Source organism: Frieseomelitta varia, unplaced genomic scaffold, assembly GCF_011392965.1.
Source record: "Frieseomelitta varia isolate USP_RPSP 00005682 unplaced genomic scaffold, Fvar_1.2 scaffold_453, whole genome shotgun sequence".
Taxonomy (NCBI): domain Eukaryota; kingdom Metazoa; phylum Arthropoda; class Insecta; order Hymenoptera; family Apidae; genus Frieseomelitta; species Frieseomelitta varia.
In genome coordinates this window covers 93,885-114,235 of record NW_025110205.1, presented here as the reverse complement: position 1 = coordinate 114,235, position 20,351 = coordinate 93,885, and the positions used below count along the sequence as shown (strand labels likewise).

Here is a 20,351-nt window from a genome sequence, read left to right as displayed (position 1 = left end):
ACAGCAATTTTCAATAATAAGTCGTACAATAATAATATAAAAATTCGAGAGTGAGTATAACAGCTTAATCTCCATTTAGTATTACTAGAAAAATTACAAAAATATCCCTTTGTAAGTAACACTGGAATGTTATCGAATGATATTCTGTTCATCATACTGTTCTCTCGAATGTAGAACTACAAGGAAGGAACCTCTCAAGATTACCTTTTTTCATTCCGTGAATGTTTACATTACTTGCATTGTTATTATATGACTCTTTATTGGAAGTTGCACTTCCAATTACTTTTGTACGTAAAAAACGATTTATCGAAACACATTTTGTCAATGCGTTTTTCGCAAGAGAACCAGGTACATCTTTTTTCTGATCCATTACCATCGTGTTGTCGTTGAATTTTCAAATTTCCTACGCAAGACAAGTCGAAGAAATTGCGAGGCAAATTAATGAGAAAGCGGAGAACGGAAGAACGAAAGACGAATGATTTTAATCAAGACCGGTATCGCAGAAGGGGGGGGGGGGAAAGAGGAAATTAAGAAGTTTCTCAGAGTGACTGAGTTTGAACTTGGCAGGTTGGCAAACGTTTATGCTTGCCGAGTGAAACTATTTCATCGATCGAACGAGATTTCGCCCTCTACACACTTGGTGCAATTACACTGATCCAATATTTGAACTCCATACACACGCGCGATCATTCCGAAATACTGAAATAATACGTGAAACTCGCGATACTTTCGAAAGATCGATACGCAAATTTTCATATTGTCGCGCTCGAGGAGAATTAGTTCTTTCTCTGACGCGTGAAACCATTCCGCCAATAATCACCGCTCTTGTCCAACGCATCGTTTTCAATACTTCTATAAATTGTTATAAACTATCGTCGTAAACGACAATCGATCGCGTGTTATCTTTTTCTCTCTATTATTTTTTTTTTTTTTTTTTTTTTTTTTTTTTCTTTTTATGTATGTCGATCGTATTTTAGGCGAGTTTTGAATCCAATATCCAAAGGATGTTTCATAGACTAAACACGATATAAAATGTTCTGGTCGAGAGCGTGCACCGCATACAGGATTACTGCGAAATGCAATATCGCATTCAATAAAGCAAGTGTACCGCCAAAAAATTCCACTCGAAACTCTCGTTCGTCTCGCGTTCCTCTCTGTAAATTCGTTCTCTTTTTCCGCGTTGATCCGACTCGGACGATCGATCTGGCAATCGTGGCATGAAAATTGTTACCTTGTTCGACTCGCGTCAAAAGAGACGACGCACAATGGAGGGTTCTTTTTCTTTTTTCTTTTTTTTCTTTTCCAGGAACAACTTCCAACAGATGTGCACGCGCGGGATTATTTGTTTCTTTTGCTGAAATTGCAAACGGTTTCGAAAAACCGTTTAAAAGTCAAAGATTGCTCGCCCTTAATCGTACGGTAGGATAAAAGAACGCAAACGTTATAGTTCTAACTGTTTGCGCTCTTTTGTGTATATATATCGTAAATAGTTTCTCTTTAAATAAAATAGAAAATAATACAAGACGCAAAAAAAAAAAAATGATGCAATATATTGGTATAGATCTTTGAAGTCGTGACTGAAAAATATTATTTTTTCCTCTTTCGCACGTTAAAAATAGCGAGAAAGATTGACTTAAACTACTTAAACTCCTCGTAATTGAAATAAATTCCTTTTTGAAATAACTACCAATGTAAAACTAGGTGTTCTTTTCAGTCAATGGAGGCACGTATTTTCACGTGACAAGTGAGTCTTTTCAATTCTGAGCAATTGTTCAATCACGTCGTACAGTCCTACTCTAATTCCTTTCGCTTTCAATACAAATCTTCGATAAGCAAAAAAATGCAGTACACGCCACGGATTTAGAGTAAGAGAAAATCCTTGAAAAAAAAAAGAAAAATGAATCGAGTTGACTCGATCGAACAACAAAGGGATCGAAGCGTTCCTTCCGCGATCGAAACATTCGACTCAGCGACACGCGGCGACTTCGATCGGCTCTGAATCGCAACGAATTCGCGCGGCCAATGGGCCGGAAGTACGAAAGCTTTAATTACTTTCGCGCGCGCGAAGCGGCCGACAACAACTTGGCCGACCGGATACATTGCAATTTCCGGAACGAGATTCGGCCGCGGAGCTGGTTCTCGAGGGGAGCCGTGCGCGCGATTGGAAAGCCTCCGGCCTCGTAATTTGCACGTAAATCGACGCGTATTTCCCCGGTAACCAGCCGTCCGCGTCATTCCAAGCGTGCTGGAGTTCCGAAAATGGGGAAAAAGGCCGTTCACTCCATTTCGAAAAAACCACCGTTCTTTTGTCTCTTCGAGAGATTCGAGCCTGGATCTGATCGCGATCCTCGATCCCCTCGAACGCGTCGTCGTTTTCCCACGAACGATATCAGCCCAAAATGTGTGGGTCGACTTTACCATCTCATCTTGGAGGTTGGATAGGAAACGAGCTTTTTCGCGAGCTACCGATCGCTAATGTGTGCGGCAAGTTAGCGAAAGTTAGCTGCGCGATTTGTTTTCGACCTATTTCGATTTTTACCTCTACAAAAGTTTGAAGAAGTAAGGAATGATAACTGAAAAATCGTGATCTAAAACCTGACCATTGATCGTGTTTGTTGTACAGGAATGGTCAAATATCACTTTCTAAAATAAATCTGTATTTTTTTTATTATATTCAAAAAAAATTTTTTGATTAAAGTATACTAATTTAAGTGCGTGTTTCACCTTAAAATTTAATTTTAAAATTAATAAAATTGTTTCATTAAAAGAAAAAAAGATAAGAGCGAACTTTTGGCCCACCCTGTATAATTCAATAACCGTACAATCCCATTTTATATCCACCCAATCCAAGGGAAAACGTTTCGCGCGCGAAATTTTCGTCGTTGTTTAACTTTTACATCATTAACTGCAGCCTGTAGTCTCGCACAAATGGTGTGACAAATATGTGCGAGACTACAGGCTGCAAATATTGTAAACAGTTACGGTAATGCGAACACATTAGTGTAAAATATACGAGGAGTGTTTAATTCCTGCCGTTTGATTATTCAACGGAATAATCGTTCTCTGGATGTTTATTTTGGAAAGAAAACGCGGCGTAAATAAATCGAGCTGTTTCCGTTCCTTTTCTCATCGATTTGCTGTTTCGCGATTTTTGTCGCCGTCTGTCGTGTCTGTTTGCAGCATTCTATTTGAACGTTGGAAACAGCGAGCGTTAATGATTAAAGCTACTGGGGAGGGACGCGTTAAAAATGGATGCATCGCCTGAGCCTCAATTCTTTTTTCTTTTTTTTTTTTTTTGCTGCTATCCTCGAAACTACGCAGCAAGAAACACGGGACGCGGGTTGTTGGCGAAAGCGTTTAATAATCCGCCGCATTTTATACACCGTCGTTGTGCAATATTCACCGTCGGCTCGCTGTAAAAAACAGGCGAAGCTTTAATTTACAGCTTCGGCGCGACTCTGATCAAATTTTAATTACAGACTTGTGCCGCGTAAGAAATTGAAAGCTACAAATTTCAATTGAAATTTAAAATTGAAAATAAAAACTGTCTTGGGCTCGAATCAATATCATGTATTCATGTTAAATCACTAGCTAACTCAAGGAAATTAGAATTTTTTTTTTCTTAGGTTTTGGACACGTTGCTGTTTCAAAAGAATATATTGCAAACTGTTTACGTACGCTCAGGCACAGCTGCCTGTAGTAAGAAATTTTATCCAGAAACACGAGGCGAACGTTATCGTTACGGGCGTTCTGCTTTAAGGCGCAAAAAGGTTGCTCGAATCTCGGTTTCCAGACGTATGCTCTCACCCAGATAGAAACCTGCACGTCACCAGCGGCGCAGGTAAATACAGGTGTACGTGGACACAGCCGCGCGTTGCGCTCTTCGTCATCCGTTACTGCCCCTTTGTCAGAATAAACCCGCCCCGTCCTTTTCGGCTGGCGCGATTTTTTCGCCGCTTCCAACGAAAAAGAAAAAAAGAAAAAAAAAACAGAAGAAGAAAAAAGAAAAATTTGAACAGAGACTACGTCCGTTACGAATATTCTCGGATTACGCGAGTGTGTTACGATGAAACGCCAGAAAATCACAATTAAAATTCCAAAAAAACAACGAGAATTCTTTGCTCGTCAGTTGCCTCGGTTTTTCTCGCAATCGTTCAGCTTACGCTGCGTAATTGCTATTTTTCCTGTTTCTTTTCTGTTTTGATATACTTACGTAAGAAGTTTCGCATAAAGTGAAGGGCGGGTGTTTCGACAAAAGATTTTGCGGTATTATTTCTCTCGAGATGTTGAAACGTTGTCGGAGGCGGATAAAGAAATATCCTTAAATGGTACTCTCGGAATGTTTGAGCAACGTTACTTGCAAGTTTCCGCCAATTAATAAAGCCACGAATTTGTAAAGAGTCGAATTAATCTAAGGACGGAGTTTAACGCAAGTTTAACTTATATATTCATTTCGTTCTCTCCCAACAGGGACCTCTACGTTTCTACGTCGCCTGTATTAAGAAACTAATTACATAATTGAGGAAGCTGCAGTTTAAAGCGCTTCTTATTAAACGTTCTACTTCCGGGCGTACTAAAAATCTCACTTTTACGAATTAGAATCAGTTTAATTGCACCGATCGGCACGGTCTGTCTTTCCTTTTTCTCGTTAAACAGAACGTTGAAAACGATAACGCGATAAACAGGGGGAGAAGAAAAAGTTATCTACATGAAAGGAAACTTTCGTTCCAATTTCTCCTTGGCCGTTTGTATCGCTTATCGAGCTCGTCCATGGCGGCGCTTAACGGCGCGGAGCAAATATAAAATCATCTGGGAAAGAACCGGCGTTTATAACCGGAGCCCGGACGGGCTCGGATTTCCTTAATTAGAAGCGGAAACATCTTCGATGCATATTCAATTTAATACCCGCCGGCCGGTGAATGTAATCAGAAACGAGGCGCTGATGAACTTAAAACATCCGAGTAATTGACCGATTCTCGAGGTAAGTATGCGGCAATTATATCCCGACGAGTTGCCGTCATCCGCCAACATTTTTCCGCCACGATCTCCGTTACGCGACGTTTCGAACGCCGACGCAATTAATCCTCAGGCGAGTTCATTAGCCCCGCTACGGAATAATTCAATTCCGTACCGGCAGAGATCTCCGGGGACCGATAGGTCGCCGAATAGTTGGCAGACGTTAAAATAAACGTACCAAATATCTGGAACAAACGTAGCAAGTTTCCCGGGCTGAAAAGGTATTACTTGTTGGCAGACTTCTCGACCGAGCCGATTGTCGCCCTCCGTCGTTCAACGGACGGACGCGCTACCACCGGAACTTTGAGTAATTCTCCCCCCCCCCCCCCCCCCCCCCCCCCCCCTCCCTCCCTTCCCCGTTTAAATTTCAAGTTTTCTCGGGCGAAAGTTTCCTCGAGGAGTGAACATGTTTCCCCGTTCGGCGGATTATACCGGGGAACGGGTGGAAAGAACCTTTTCAGATCGTGAAGTTGGTTTTAAAAATCTTACACACAGCGGACGCCGGCTCGCGTTCTCTCTTTTTTTCTTTTTCTTTTCTTTCCAGATTTTACAGCGAAGTTTAACTTACCCCCGGAGGTTAGCTCCGGCGACGTTAAACGAACCATCGCATCGTACAAAGAGAAATTTCCATTTCATATTCTCTGCCTATTTTTTTTTTTTTTCCTTTTTTTTTAAGTAAACACCTACGCTGTGTGATATCAACTGAAAGAAGAACGAGAGACAAAATGATGGAAGAAAAAGGCGAGTGAAACGACTTTCGAGGGGAAAGATCGCGTCCGTTTACACGGACGATGTTGGTAACAAGCATGAAAGGGTCTAACAGGATTGTAAAACTGACGTCGAGTCGTTTCCACGTTTCGACTGGAGTGGTGGGGACTGGCGACCTTGAGCGGCCTAAATCTTCGACCACGGCTATAAACGTCGCAAGGAACGCGGCGAGTATCCAATTGGAGGCGGTGGTCGGGGGTTGAGTCATTGGTCCACGAAGTTCGTTCGCGATTTTCCGAACGGCTTGCTCGCCGGAGCGCTTAATATCGTGGCACACGCGCGACTCTCTCTCTCTCTTTCTCTCTCTCTGTCCTTTCCTTTCTCTCTTTTCGTCTGATTCTTTCTCTCTTTCTCTCTCAGCTTGCAACGTATTGTCCGTGGCCCCTGTACATTACCCGATTCGTTCCCGTTCGTCGGGGAATAACGCTCCTTTGCCGAACGACCGATCTCTGGCCCCTTTCGCGCCGCTTTTTATTATTATCCGGTTATTTATCGCGGCCGTTTCCCCCGCGAGCGAAGACCCCATTGTGCTACACAGTGACGTCGCTGTCGGCCAAGTTATTTATAATGATTGCCATCTTGCGCGCGCGCTCTGCACAGGCACGTACGTATCCGTCCATAGATAAATACGCAGGTACGCTGCAACATGTCGTCGATCCGAGCTGGTATAACCGACAGACCACTACGAGCACCTGCTGATTCTGCGGCAGCCGGTGAAATATCTATTTGACGACGACGACGACGACGACGACGACGACGACGACGACGATGCGTACCCTTTGGAAACGTATGCGGGGAGCTCAACGAGGATATTAAATTCCTGCGGTCGGAGCTTCCGGTCACAGAGGGAGCATGTCTATCATTTTTCAATTCGCGTTTCGACAGGATAGTATTCGGTGTAATTCGTGCCGCGTACTCGCATTTTTGCGGGAATACGCGAGGTTCCCAGCGGAGGTGAATGGGACGGTATGACTTGTTGATTTATAATCATATATGTTTATAATATCTTCCGTATGTTCTACCTCTTGTTCGCATCTTCACGTATCATCGTTAGAAATATATTTCTACAGACGAAAAATGACGTAGAATTTAGATTATGGTTAAATTATTAATTAAATTAATATTTTATATATAATTTGTTCATATTAAATGTATATATATGTATATATAATAAAATTAATAAAAAATTCTATATAATTTGATGAAAATTAAATAGGGGGATTAAAATTAATAATGATAAATTAAAGTGCCAGCAATAGCAGCTAAACTTATGAGTTAATAATTTATAAATTTTATTATAATGAAAAATAATTTTTATATTAAATTTATTGATTTTAGGTGAAATTTAAATTAATATTTGTAGTATGAATTTTTATATTAAAATTAAATAATAAACTAGTATTAGATACTCTATATTACATTAATTTAAAGTAAAATTTTTATAATTAAATGTTGAATCATTAAAATAAAGTAATATGTGCGGCTTTTTAATCTTTTTAGGGAAATTTGTTATTTAATTTGATGAATCCACGATAAGATATACTTAAATTATATTTATGTATATTGTTATTAAAATTTATAAATAAAAATTAATTATAAATTTTATGAAAGAATATTTTAAATCAAAATGTAGTATATTTAAGAATAAATGAATTATGAAAAATTAAATTTTTAGACTGACGAGATATTGGTCCAGTTGGATTGAAAGGCGACAGAAGATTGGCTGTCGTTAACTAATTGATTGTAACATAATTAAAGAGTCGTCAGACACTGAACTTTGTAGATGAACATCGGATAAATAAACTCTGACGTAAATCGCAAGGAGGATGACAAGCCGTGAAAGTCGCTTGCTTGCAGCGAGAATTTCAAAGGTAATCAAACGTATCGCGCTATGAATGTAAAATTATGTTTTAATGCATTTCGGCCTCGGCTCCGCCTCGACTCTCTCCCTTGAATTGCACTCGTTCACCCGGAGCGATTCATTACGCTCGTAGCACACGCTAATCTAAATTTTAACATCACGTCCAAGATACGTTGTGCTCGCGCTGCGGCAATTGAAAATTCATAGATCGAATCGCAGCTTACATTAACACTAACTAATTCTCCAGACACAGACACGACTGAAGTGTAAAGCTTGTACTGTAAAATTTCTTGGAGAAACTGTAAGTGTTGATTATTTCGACTATTTCCGTAGCTCTAGCGTTAAATTACATCTCTTGTGTATGTGTGTGTGTGTAAATTACTTACGCTGGCAACTGATTCACGGATCACAACGAGTGACCGAACCGTATACAATAATTTGTCGTTTTCTTTTTCTTCTGAACTCGTCGGCATGATATCACTGGATAGAAATTACTATCATTCGTTTCTCCTGGATTACAGTATATTTTAAACTGAGTATATTTAAAACTGAGAAAATGTTGCAATTTGGGACAAAAAATTCTCAACGTACGTGGCAAGAGGGTCAACCGAGAAGAAACATCGAACCTACAGTCATTGCCTTCCGTTACAGTTTCGATCGAAAGGAAGAAAAAAAAAAAAAAAAGAAGAATGAAGAGCACTAAAGAGAAAAAGGAAAGGTATCGGGGTCAAAGTTGCCTCGAAGAAAGGCAAAAACTGATCGAGAAAATGACGATTAACAAAGTTGTCCGTTATTTTCGATCCAGGATCATTTACAAGGTTGTAATTATCGCGTATTTATCGGCCGCGGCTGCTTCGTTTCCAATCGGCAAGAGCGCGCCGAATTAGGAACGATGAGTATTATTATTTTTGCCGAGTTTCAATTTAATGGTCGATCGGAATCGAACTGGCGAGTAGCGGTGCTCCGCTAATTCGCCGAGATCGCTTAATGCAACTTGGCCAAAGTTGTTACGCGAATGTATTTCAGCTGAGGCGTGGTAACATTTACTGCACGTTCCGAGAAACCCGGTAATTTGGCGGAAGTTTCGTTCGATGGTTCTTCGAATCGATTGTAACGTGCGAGCAAAAAATGGTTTGAGGGCTTGATTAATCGCGTTGCAAACTATCGTACGTCTGCAGCTTGTATCGTTTCCAAAAAATCGTATCTAGGTAAGTAGTTAAATTCGATATATACAGGGTGCAAAAATTTTTCTCTATAGCGGACAGTTTAAAAGAAAATTAACGTAATTCGTATGAAATATATAGAGTGTTTCGTAACTTGTGTAACCCGCTTCGGGAGCTGATTGTACGCCTAAAAATAATGAAAAAAAGTCACATAACTATATGTCCTATCTGTCTTCGTTTATGAGATATAATAAATTTTCTGTTTTAATTACAAAAAATGCTCCAAATGACCATCTTGCATTTGAAGATATATATATATATATATATTCCTGTAGATGGAATAGACAGAAGTTTCAAAAAACGTGAGAGGAACGATGGAAGGAATTCTGACGAAAGAACGAAGGAAACAAATCCAGAAAGCAGAAATACGACAGATGTTGCGAACGCGATTCCGACGTAACGACTGGCACCAGTTGGAGGACCACTGAGGGGAGAAAAATACTTACGGCCGAACGTGGTAGCAAAGCAGAAACACGTTTTATCTAATTTTTTGATGAAATCACCGGCGTCGTTGGAAAGGACGCTCGAAACGCAAAAATGAATAAATAAATATCCTTTTAATTTCGACGGCAAATTAAAATTTCAATCAGGCGGTATATTGAAAACTTCAATTCCCATATCGAGTATGACGTTTTTACACTCTCTTTTTTTTTCCTTTCCTCTCCATACGACATTATAAAACATTATAAAACGTCACATAATTTCGAAAACTTTCATCGAACATGTACTCGTGTACCCTTAACCGCTTACAAATATTCCGCGATTTACATCAATGTTTGCCGCGGCAATAAAAAGTATGAAAGAAATATTTCATGCATAATAATGACTTTAAACACGCGATGCGTTAAAAAAAAAAAAAAAAAAAAAAAAAAAAAACGTTTAACCACGTGATTGAAACGGAAAAGTTGTCGAGCGATTTTCTGCGGAAGGACGGCGCATCGTTGATCCAACATCGATTGATATTCTCGGTCGTGATTATTCCTCGATGAATCGGATTTGATCGACGACCGCGAAAGCACGAGAGGAGTACGCGTTCGTTTCGTACTTTGCCCCGTATTTAAACCCGACGCGTCGCTCTGGCCGATATAAAAACGAGCGTTCCAGCCAGCTGCGTCGACATAAACCTCGACGGAGAACACGTCCCTCCCCCTCGCGCCAGCTCCACGCCGTGGCCGACATTTTTCCAATCGATTTCCACCCTTGTTCTCCGTAATTTCGCTGGACAGATCGATAGCACTCGAGGGCACGGTCAGTAATTACGTATATTAAACAGTTTTTGTCGTCCGGGCCAAGTTCAGGCTAAATCTCGCCGCTCGAGAGCGTCCGGATAACGCGGCGCCATTACGCTAACAGCCTCGTTATTAGCGTTTCGAACGCGGCGCGGTCGTAACACCGAAGAGAGAAAGAGAGAGGGACGATGACCTATTTTTATCGTTAATAATTACCCAAACGTTACTTGAAACAAATGAAACGTTATCAAATTATCAAAATATGAAAATTCATGAAATTGTCCATTAATAATCGCGGCGTTCATGGGTTCCATGCTATCTACAACAACTTGCGTAACAAAAGAAATCGAAAGTCAGAACAAATGTATCAAAATGAAGGCAAATATGTAAAAATGAAACGATGATCAATATTGAATTCTCTTAACATGTTGCGATTTTTGGTTACTCTCCGTTTAGGTGGAAAATTTGGGACTACTACCGATTAATAATTTTGCTTCTGAATGGTACAAAAACTATAATTATTAAGAAAAGTATTTAAAATTTAAGACGCATTACGTGACAAAACAATAAATTTAATTTTATGGTATTATTTTGATAAACAATTTTTTAATGATGTCAAAATTAATTTAAAACAAAAGATTTCGTTCCAAATATTCTTAATAATAGTAATAAATAATATTAAATAATAATAATTTGTTATATAAATTATTAATGTTATATAATACCATGCAATAATACTAAATACTAATAAATAATATTTACTTTAAAGTTATTTTAACTTTAGTTAAGTTAAACTAAAGTTATTTTAACTTAACGTTATTTTGAAAACAAATTTTACAGCGTCCTTAACAGACAGTCAGAAAAATTGATTGTAGCGTGTTAGAAAAGCGTATGAAACAAACTATCGGGAATCGTACAAGCAAAATCGATGATTGAAGAAAAATCGGCACAAAAAGTACCAAAGCACGATTTCGTTTTCGTAACGAATCGTAAAACACACGTGTATTAATTAAATGAGTACACGGGTACTATTAATGAGGTATAGATGAAGATAAAAGAATGTGAAAGAAGCGATCGCAATCGAAAAGATTAGGTTAGAAAAAAATTCCGAAGCACGACACAACACAATACACACGTGGTATTGTTACGAAATTTCGACAGCTGAATGAATAATCCTTGTTCAGCTGAATTGTGTAGCTCTTCGCGTGGGTGATGCAGACGAGCGATCAATAGATGTTGATAATACGATGTAATACGATGTTTCTACGCTGTAACGCGGCTGGAGAATTGACACAAGATTCAAGATTCATGTTGATAGCAGAACAAATATTACTCAGTCAACGTGGTGTGTATTACGCAACGAAAGACGTCTTCAATAGTTCGTCGGATCGCGTATTGTACTAGCGATTGTATCCCCGGAATGCAACACGCGAATGGAGAAAGAAATTCGCGGACTCGAGTTCGAGTGAAAAGTCGAATTAATCGAGCCCATTCTTTTTTTTTCTTTTTTTTTTTTTTCTCAATCCAGTTTTATTTTCGAAGCTCCTGTAACTTCGATATAAATAATCACAAGTTGCAAAGAAAATTTAATAACGTTGACCGGGTTCGCCGTTGCGCGTTTATCCATCATTTTTAATGAAATATAGTTCAAAGGGAAGCCAGCCTCGTTTGCTTTTCATTCCATACGGCTAATGAAACCTCAACCGCTAGGTGCCGGGGACTGTTGAAAAATCAACAAGCGCGCCACGCTTCGAAACGAACGCGTTCGAGGATCGCTGGCTCGGAACAGTGACATCGGACTTCATTATCGGCAATGGCAAACCGCCGAGTCGATTAACTGTTCCAAGTGTCTTCCTCGGCGAGCACCGCGAACCTTGGATCAAACTTTTCGTTCGTTGCGCCCTGCTTTCTTCGAGAGATTCGCGTGTCTTATTGCTGGCAGCGCGGAGAGGAAACCGACACCACACCGTCCCGACGACAAGTAGCTTCGGGCTTTATCGCGATGACCCCGATAATGCCCGTAGCCCGTTAGAGCGCGAACAAACGGCGGCCAGCTTGTTATGTTAATCGACTCCTCATCGATCGCTTAAACCCGTTCACCTATGAATGAGAAAATGTGGTTACGCAACGAGATGGTCGTCACGCGATGTTATTAAGGAACTTTCAGGAAACGATTAACAACATCCGTTTCTTTAATAACATACACGGATGATTTTTACGTTAACCTCTTGCGCTGGAATGACGTGCCACGTACAAGAATATTTGGCTTAAAATTGCAATATTTTCTTCGCCTAGGCAAACCCACTTACAACAACCTTTTCTCAACCTAGGCAAAACAAATAATAAATTTATTATCATTGTCAATAATTTCTACCAAAAAGGAGACAAATTGTTGTATACGGTTTGGTCACTCGTTATAGTCTAGCGCAAGAGGTTGAAGAACAAAACTTTTTCGTTTGTAACTTTCCTCGCTTGAAGAAGTATATATATCTCTAGACTCAAACTCGAGTCAGAAGTGAATAATTAACTGGAGATTATTCTACCTGAGAAAACAGGTCAAAAGTGTAGAATGCAACTTGTTCTGCAATTCCCCTCATTTCTGAGAAAATTCAATTTCAAATTGGTACTTTTGTTAAAATCAATTTTTAATTAAATGTTCAAAGTCTGTTTTCTTTGAAACGAGGTGTTGAACGCAGGTAGAAACCTAACTCTCTCTATCGATTATTTACTTCCGTCAAATCTCAAATTAGCCAAATTAAAGTATACTTGATAAATTTTCAAGCTTGATTCTCTCGAGAACGAAGCCTCAAACGAAAAAAATTTTACTCTTCCTTTTCTCGACTTGTTTATTTAAGATCAACCCCATTCATGTTGCCAAATCGCCACCCGAATCGAAAACACCCTGCGTGTGTATGAAAGTTATTTACGTAAGTTTTCAGCCAAACATTAGGACGAGAAAGAAAGGTAAGTGCTTGCTAAACACAAATTTCAAACATCGAGAGGTAATTGCGTTCGAAAGTTTCAGAGAGTTTCTCAGCGAGAGCTGTAATCACTGAACAACTGAAAACCTGCTGAAATCTCGTAGGAAAAAAGGAAAGTTCGAAAAGAACAGTTGGAAGAGGAGTGACGAGGATACATTTTTAATTCGCACGTTCGCGATTCAACAATCGATACACACCGGCTGCAAAGTTGCTTTTCCATTCCGATCAGAGCGACTGGAGACAGTTCATTGGGATGCCGAAGAAAATCCAACACTTTCGAAGCGGTTACTCGACGACGAGGCAGCTTCTATCACTCTGCATTTCGATGTGGCCAGATGCTGGCTTAAACCGTGCACACGCCGAATCCAACCAGCCCATACGTGTTTCTACTTTGTCAAACAGGCCATGCACGCTGCGCCTTTGGAATTCATTTCCCCCTCTGTTTTTCTTTCTTTCTCGTTGTTTTAAGTTTACAATGCCTGAAAGCCCCGCGAGAATGACGCGCGGCGAGCACGTTCCACACACTACGCGTACTCGTTGAAATTTTGCATCGTGACGTTTGCGTCGCGCAAACGTGTTGAGTAAGTCAGCAGTCTTACCTTGGACCTTTCGAAATTTTGCAATTTTGTAATTTTTTTCTCCAAGTTCATTTATTATTCTGTCGCGTTCCGTGCAAATAGCAGGTTAGCGTTTAAAAAATGTATTTCTCTGAAGTCGCATAACCACCGAAATCAGTTTAAAACATCCATATGATGAACTTTCGTAGCTGAATTCTCATTTTGGACAGCTGCAGAGTCACGTTATTGGAATATTCCAATTGTTCATCCCCCACGATTGTTTCGTCACGATTCAGTCTCAGCCAACTTTACTTCTTCACAAGTTTCAAAGTTTCAACTCTTTTGATTCAACGACATCGGCACAGCCACGCAGTATCGGCAGTTTATTTGCCAAGTCCACTGAATGGAACGAGCTCCAAAATCACGGGTCGAAATCCTAAAAGGATCAAACCTCCGTATCCCAGGAATCATCCAGCGTCCACTATCGTAACCGCCAATCCTATTAGCTTCTTCTCCCAAACTGGGTCCCTCTAATAGGAAACTAAGCTCCGGAGGAATTAAAGTACTCGCATCGATTACCATAAACGTGTCGCGCTCGTTCAGCCGGTGACAGAGATCCAGCTCGACTTAGCTACCGCGTATAAACTAAACCCCCTCGATCGAGCTCGATCTGCAACAAACACGACACAACGACGTTGCCCCCCCCCCCCCCCCCCCTCTTGAATCTTCCAATTCGCGTCGGTTTAGCATAAATTTGGACGCTGCGAGCGGTCGATGATGCATCGACGTGACCGCAGAGAATTTTTACGCGGGGGCGTGCAGAGGCTGATGACGAGGAGTTGTTTTTCCGAGGGGGAAAGGAGAGATACGAACGGCCAAGACGAACGACATACGTGGGGCACACGAATGGCAGCAGCAGCTGCGCGTGCCTTGAATATTTAAGCCGCTTAAGGCCCCCTGCACAATGCACGAATCGCGTTGAATAAGTGAGGGGCTGCTACGTTTGGCCCCCGCGTGACCACCGAATTGGGTTAAACGGGGTCCATATTTAATCAACGCCTGTCCCATCCTCGATCGCGTTTCGTACTATTTTCGCGAGGGAGTTATTCAACTGCCCAGTGAATAATTTTCTGTAATCGTTGGAATTCCTGAAAAACAGTATTCCTGCGCGAATCCTCATTTCCCGAGAAAGTAGTTTCATCCTCACGGTACGAAATTCTTCCGGTTACCAAATGATTAAAACCCTCGCGTAGTGGACACCGGGTCACCGTTGACCCAGAACTTGAATCGCAAAAAAGATCCAGATGCTATTTATGTATCGGCAATGATAATAAATATGGTACCAAATATGTGCCAAATGTTTACGATTTACATTCAATGAACATGCAATAAAACACAATACACGTTGTATGTACGCAGTGCGAATAAATAAAAAAAATATGTTTATAAAATTTTACATTTTTTAAGCAAACTCTTCTCCTCCCCATATTATAAATATTATTACATAACATTCTGTACTAAAAAGTTAGGTGCAAAGTCAGCTGTCGGTCAAAAGTAACCCGGTGTCGGTTCGTCGCATCAGCTATTCGAGGGTTAATACTGACATCTTCTTGAGAAATTTAGTCTTTAGTCAAAGATATCTCAAAAGTAAATTATCGAAGATCCTCGACCCACCCAAATTGAACGACACAGCTTATACGTCAAAATTACCGGCTGGGAAAGAGGCGAGAGCCGCGACAAGCAGAGGTATCAATTTCATCGTGAATTAATATTCAGCGACACGCGGCCAAAGAGTCGGGTGTTACTCGATCGGTAGCTTCGTTATGTAAACGTCCACTCGAAGACGTCCAGCCTCGATAAATCCTTCCAGCAGAAAAAAATTCCCGTCACTCGTCTCGTGTCGTTTTATTTCGAATAATGTTCCCTCGGGTCTTGCGACGAGGAGGAAATTATCTTGCTTTACGTAACGCCATCCTGATGGAAACGAGCTCTTGGAAAGCAATCCGGGACGAATAAGTAAGCGACTACTTCGGAGACAGTACGGAATAATATGAGCACGGTGTGGAATAATACGCAGAGAACGTGGAGTCATGGCAATTTCTCTCGATGAACACGCCACTACGAAACGGAGAAAATTATCTCTCGCTCTCTCTCTCTCTATGTTTCGTTTGTATCGATTCTAATTTTAAAGGAGAACACGGAAGCCGAGGTTCGATGAATTATCTGATACATATTGTCAAATGAATTTATTATTGTTTCCTTTTAGGGCAATTTAAAGCAATAATTTAGGAATTTAATGTTACGTTTATCAAGATCTAAGGTACAGTGAAGAGCATAACTGTATCAGTGACATCATCGATCATTTAAACTGATATAAATTCGTAAAAAAAGAATCACATAAGGAGCATTTGAAAACGTAGAGTTTTTACTTTGGTAGTTGCGAGCTCGTTTTTCTCGAAGACGATTTTACATCGATCACTTTGAACATTGAAATCTCCTCCTTACAATGATTCCTTCAAACTCACTGTACAATTTTTTTCTTATAATTTTATTGAATTTTGAACACTGTTAGATAATGAAAGATTGAAATTTTCGTTTTAACCCTGATATTCAAAGTTCAATAAAATAGTAAGAAAAAATCACGTAGCAAGTTTTATGAGGTTATTGTAAATAGGAAGATTTAATCTTCAATGTCGCGATGGATTTAGTCGTGAATAAAATTTTTCAGTGTTTTTCGTGAATTTCTACAATTTTTTTTTGAAAGAAGAAAACTTTTCCATTTGCTGCGTGGTGTTAAAATGTCTTGCAAGAAAAAAAAAAAAAAGAATTCATATTAGCGAGAAGAGAAGAGAAAACTCCAATCTTCAAAATCATAGTGGACGAGAAAACAATCTTCTCAACGTTTCTACACGCGTTTGAAGTTTTACAATTGCCGAGAATAACTTTTCATCACGTAAATGAACGAACTCGCGTCTGTCGAAAGTTGGATCTTCACGCTTTAAAATTAGAGCAAATGGGCCTCATTGTTTAAATTATCGGCAATTTTTCATAGTTACGCTCCTCGCCGGAGTTTGTGACACTGTTTGATAGCACGTTTGAAATTAGTCAGACTCGCAAGAAAAGGAAGATGAAACAATCTCGTTTGAGAAGATCGTTGGAACCGTAAACGTGAATAAGTTGAATTTGGTTGGTGGAAGCGAGAGCAGTCGCGTGGAACGAACTGCTTCGTGAATTAATTACAATAGTCTGGTAATTACCGAACCTCCGGGTTCGGACTCGTGATCCTTTTGCATCGCAATGGAACTCTCTTTTGTTCCGTTTAGCGAGCGTTAAAAGGTGAGCACTCCGCTGGTTAGGAGCGAGTCTGCTCTTTTGTTACTTTCGCGACTAATGGAGATAATGAGATTAAAACTGTGACAAGCGGTCTTTCTTCGTATTAGAAGAAACTAATACCCTGTGTGCTTGCTGCGCAACTAACGGTAGGAAAATTATTGCCTGCTTGTACTAAAAAACGTTCGTAACACCCTGGAACTACACATATAGTAGGGTGAATTGTTGTGGAAAAATTTACATCCTTTCCATTCGTACTTTCTATCATTCTATATTTAATACCGTTTTATTTATTTAATTTCGTCGACGCATTCGCGTCGCAGCTCGGATTGCATCGTGTCTACGTGTATTATAATTTGTCGAATCTCAATTTGAACATTAATATCAACTAATTAGAATAAAATATCAGAATACGAGACTTATAAGATTATTTAATACAGAATGGGTCGAAAGCCACTTCCTACTGAAATAAATGAATAAATTTTCGAACGCTCTGGCGGTTAAGATTTGAAAGAGATAATGAAATGATCATGTTTAAACTTGTAATTTAATTTAAAATTAATAAAAATAGCTTTTACTTATATTTTGATGTGATTTTATTAAAAGAATTTAATCAGTATGTATTACTTTTTGTATCGTCAAAATATCTTTATCTGACAAAACCTTCGGCCAACAAAACAGTCTAGTTATTATTACACAATTATTAGAATATAATGACTAAACTGTTCCATCGATTGATGATTTTAATAACAAAAAGATATTTGCATGATACAAGTCACTTAATAAACGTAATATCTCTCTCATCGCTGCTCGCAAATTACACCGCGTTTTATAATTCACTCGCGGACTATCTCGCTTCGTGATGCAAATGGATGAATATTATACGAACTTCGTCTGTCAATTTGTCTAATCAATTCTGAAGAGCAAGCTCACATGCTTTCACGTTGCAGCATGAACTAGTTGCTTCTTGAATAGTTTACAGTTTGTTATGGCCAAAGATGTGAACACTTGGAAAAAATTTTGAATTCACCGACAGAATTTATTTATCGACTGTGCACGACGTTTCAAAAAATATCCGGCTGAATCGGTAATCACGGTTCCGCAAATGAAAAAATAAAAAAAAAATAGAGGGAACAATTTTTCATATCTTTTGGTGGAGTTTTGTATGCCATCGTGACGACTAGATTTTTCAATCGCATCGATAGAATCAAGAAAGCAAAGTTCGAAAAAATTTCTCGCGCACAATCACCGACACAGAGATCGTGTACGATCGTATGAAAACCGCGGTACTTAGAAGTAAAAAAAAAAAAAAAAAAACAAACCCGATTACCGGCAAATCCATCGAGTTTTAATCTGCCATCGATATTCTTTCTCTGTGGCCTGTTTACGTATTTGCTTTGTTTATTTATCCGCCGCGTGGTGTTTTCGCAATTTTTCAAGTGCGCAACATCCGATACAATACGAGGTACGTGGTACCATTTTTTTTTTTCTTTCTTTCTTTCTTTTCGTTTCGTTTTTCCCTCTTCCTCGACACGATGAAGCACTTGTTAACAACGCGTCAAACAGCCTGGTCAAACAAATCGGGCTCGGGTTTATTAGCTCTCGGTCCCTCTGATTAACAAATTCGTCCAGATGGGGAACGTCCACCTATCAAGAAAGTGTTTCGAGTTTTCTCCGAGTGTAGCCGAGCGTACTCCCGACGAAAGTCGACCCCGTCGGCTAAAAGCAAAGTTCTCGAACCACCGAGGAGTTAGACTAATGTTTCGTTCTCGAGAAGCTTCGCCGGAAAGTCGCCAAAAATTTCCCCCCCCGGTACCCGGGCAGTCGCAACTTCGCGAATTCGCTTAATCCGGTGAATCCATTAGGATACTTGAACGGCTTATCAACCGATCGCGAGCGAGGCCAGTTTCTCCCAGTTCGTCGATTCATCCAATAAACGTTTTTGGTATTAACCGAGACACTCGATGAAAACTGTCGGAACCCCGCGCGTTTAGTTTTTAGTTTTTAGGCGAGTTCTTTCTCACGCTCGCGTTCCCCTCAGTTTTTGAAAGTTTTTTTGAAAGTTGACGTAACACGAAGAGAAGTGATTCTGATTGAACACAATGTGATTCGGTAGACAGGACATTTAAATTCGAATTACATTTCTTCGTTCTAGCACATCAGTTGCAGCGAATTCCTCGAATTACAAGAATAAGAGGGTTTAGAATAGGTCAAAGTATTTCCATCGAAGACAGAAAGTCCATAGTTAATCCACTTGGACGGTTGCTGGAAACAATCGATTTATCGATAAATTTCTTGGAACGCGTAGTTGGCGTATTCGTATCATAACGGAGACAAAAGATAGATTTCTATCCTCGCTGTTAACCTAGATAGAATTCCATTATCAATATTCACAGAAAAAAGAATCCAAGAATTTTTCCAAGAATAAAAGATTTTGTACTTTTCACAAATTTTGCTCGAAATTATCGTATAGTATAAGAAAAAAAGGTACAACCGTACCAACGACAATGAAAAATTGTTGGTAATTCAAACTGATATAACTTTATAAAAAAAAGAAGATCGTGTAGATCGTGTACATCCACTTGATTTCATTTAAAAGCGCGAAACCTTTGCTTTGACAGCAGTTAGTTCGTTCTTTTCAAAGACAATTTTACTTCATGTATCGGTTGCAAAGCGAGGATACTTTTTTCTCGAAAATTGTCAAAATTCAAACGTGTGTAAAAATATGTACAAAATTTTTTTTTCAACAATTTTTCCCTTTGACCCCTTAAAACTTATATAATTTTTTTTTTTTCACCCTTTCACTGAACTCTGAATACTAGGGTTAAAAAAAATTACTTGAAAGAAAACATTTCATCGAGTTTAATAAAAGAATAGGTGAAAAAAAGAAAAAAATCGAAGAGCAAACGAGTTTTTGTAAAGAGAAAATTTCAATTTTCAAGGACGTAGTGGATTTTACCATGAAAAAAATTTTTTAATATTCTTACACATGTTTGAATTTTAACAATTTTCGAGGAAAAAAGAACTCACGACTGTCAAAGTACAACTCCTGGCAAAAGTTGTCAAAATTACATATATTAGTACGAAATCGATTAAAAATACTTATGTCTTATAGCTATAAAATAATATTATATCTTCGTAATAATAATGGGAACGTGAAGGGGATTTTGTAAAGAGTAAATTACAATGAAACTTTATAGTATATAAAAATTTAATATCAGGAAAAAACTAGAGTGCAAACGAAATGTTGCAAAGAGAACAGAAAGCTTCTGGTTATTATTTTTAATTGAAAAATAATTGATCAAATTATTGTATACTTCGCGGCATAGATGCTGTAAGATTTTGACACTCTGTTAATGGAATTTCTTCCCATGATGTTTTTATTG

At 39.2% G+C, this 20,351-nt stretch overlaps 1 protein-coding gene across 1 annotated transcript in view; it reads right to left on the bottom strand.

Annotated features, from left to right (window-relative positions):
* Nucleotides 1–20,351, bottom strand: part of LOC122532377 (fat-like cadherin-related tumor suppressor homolog) — a 253,617-nt gene that overhangs the window by 162,863 nt on the left and 70,403 nt on the right. The window lies entirely within an intron of this gene.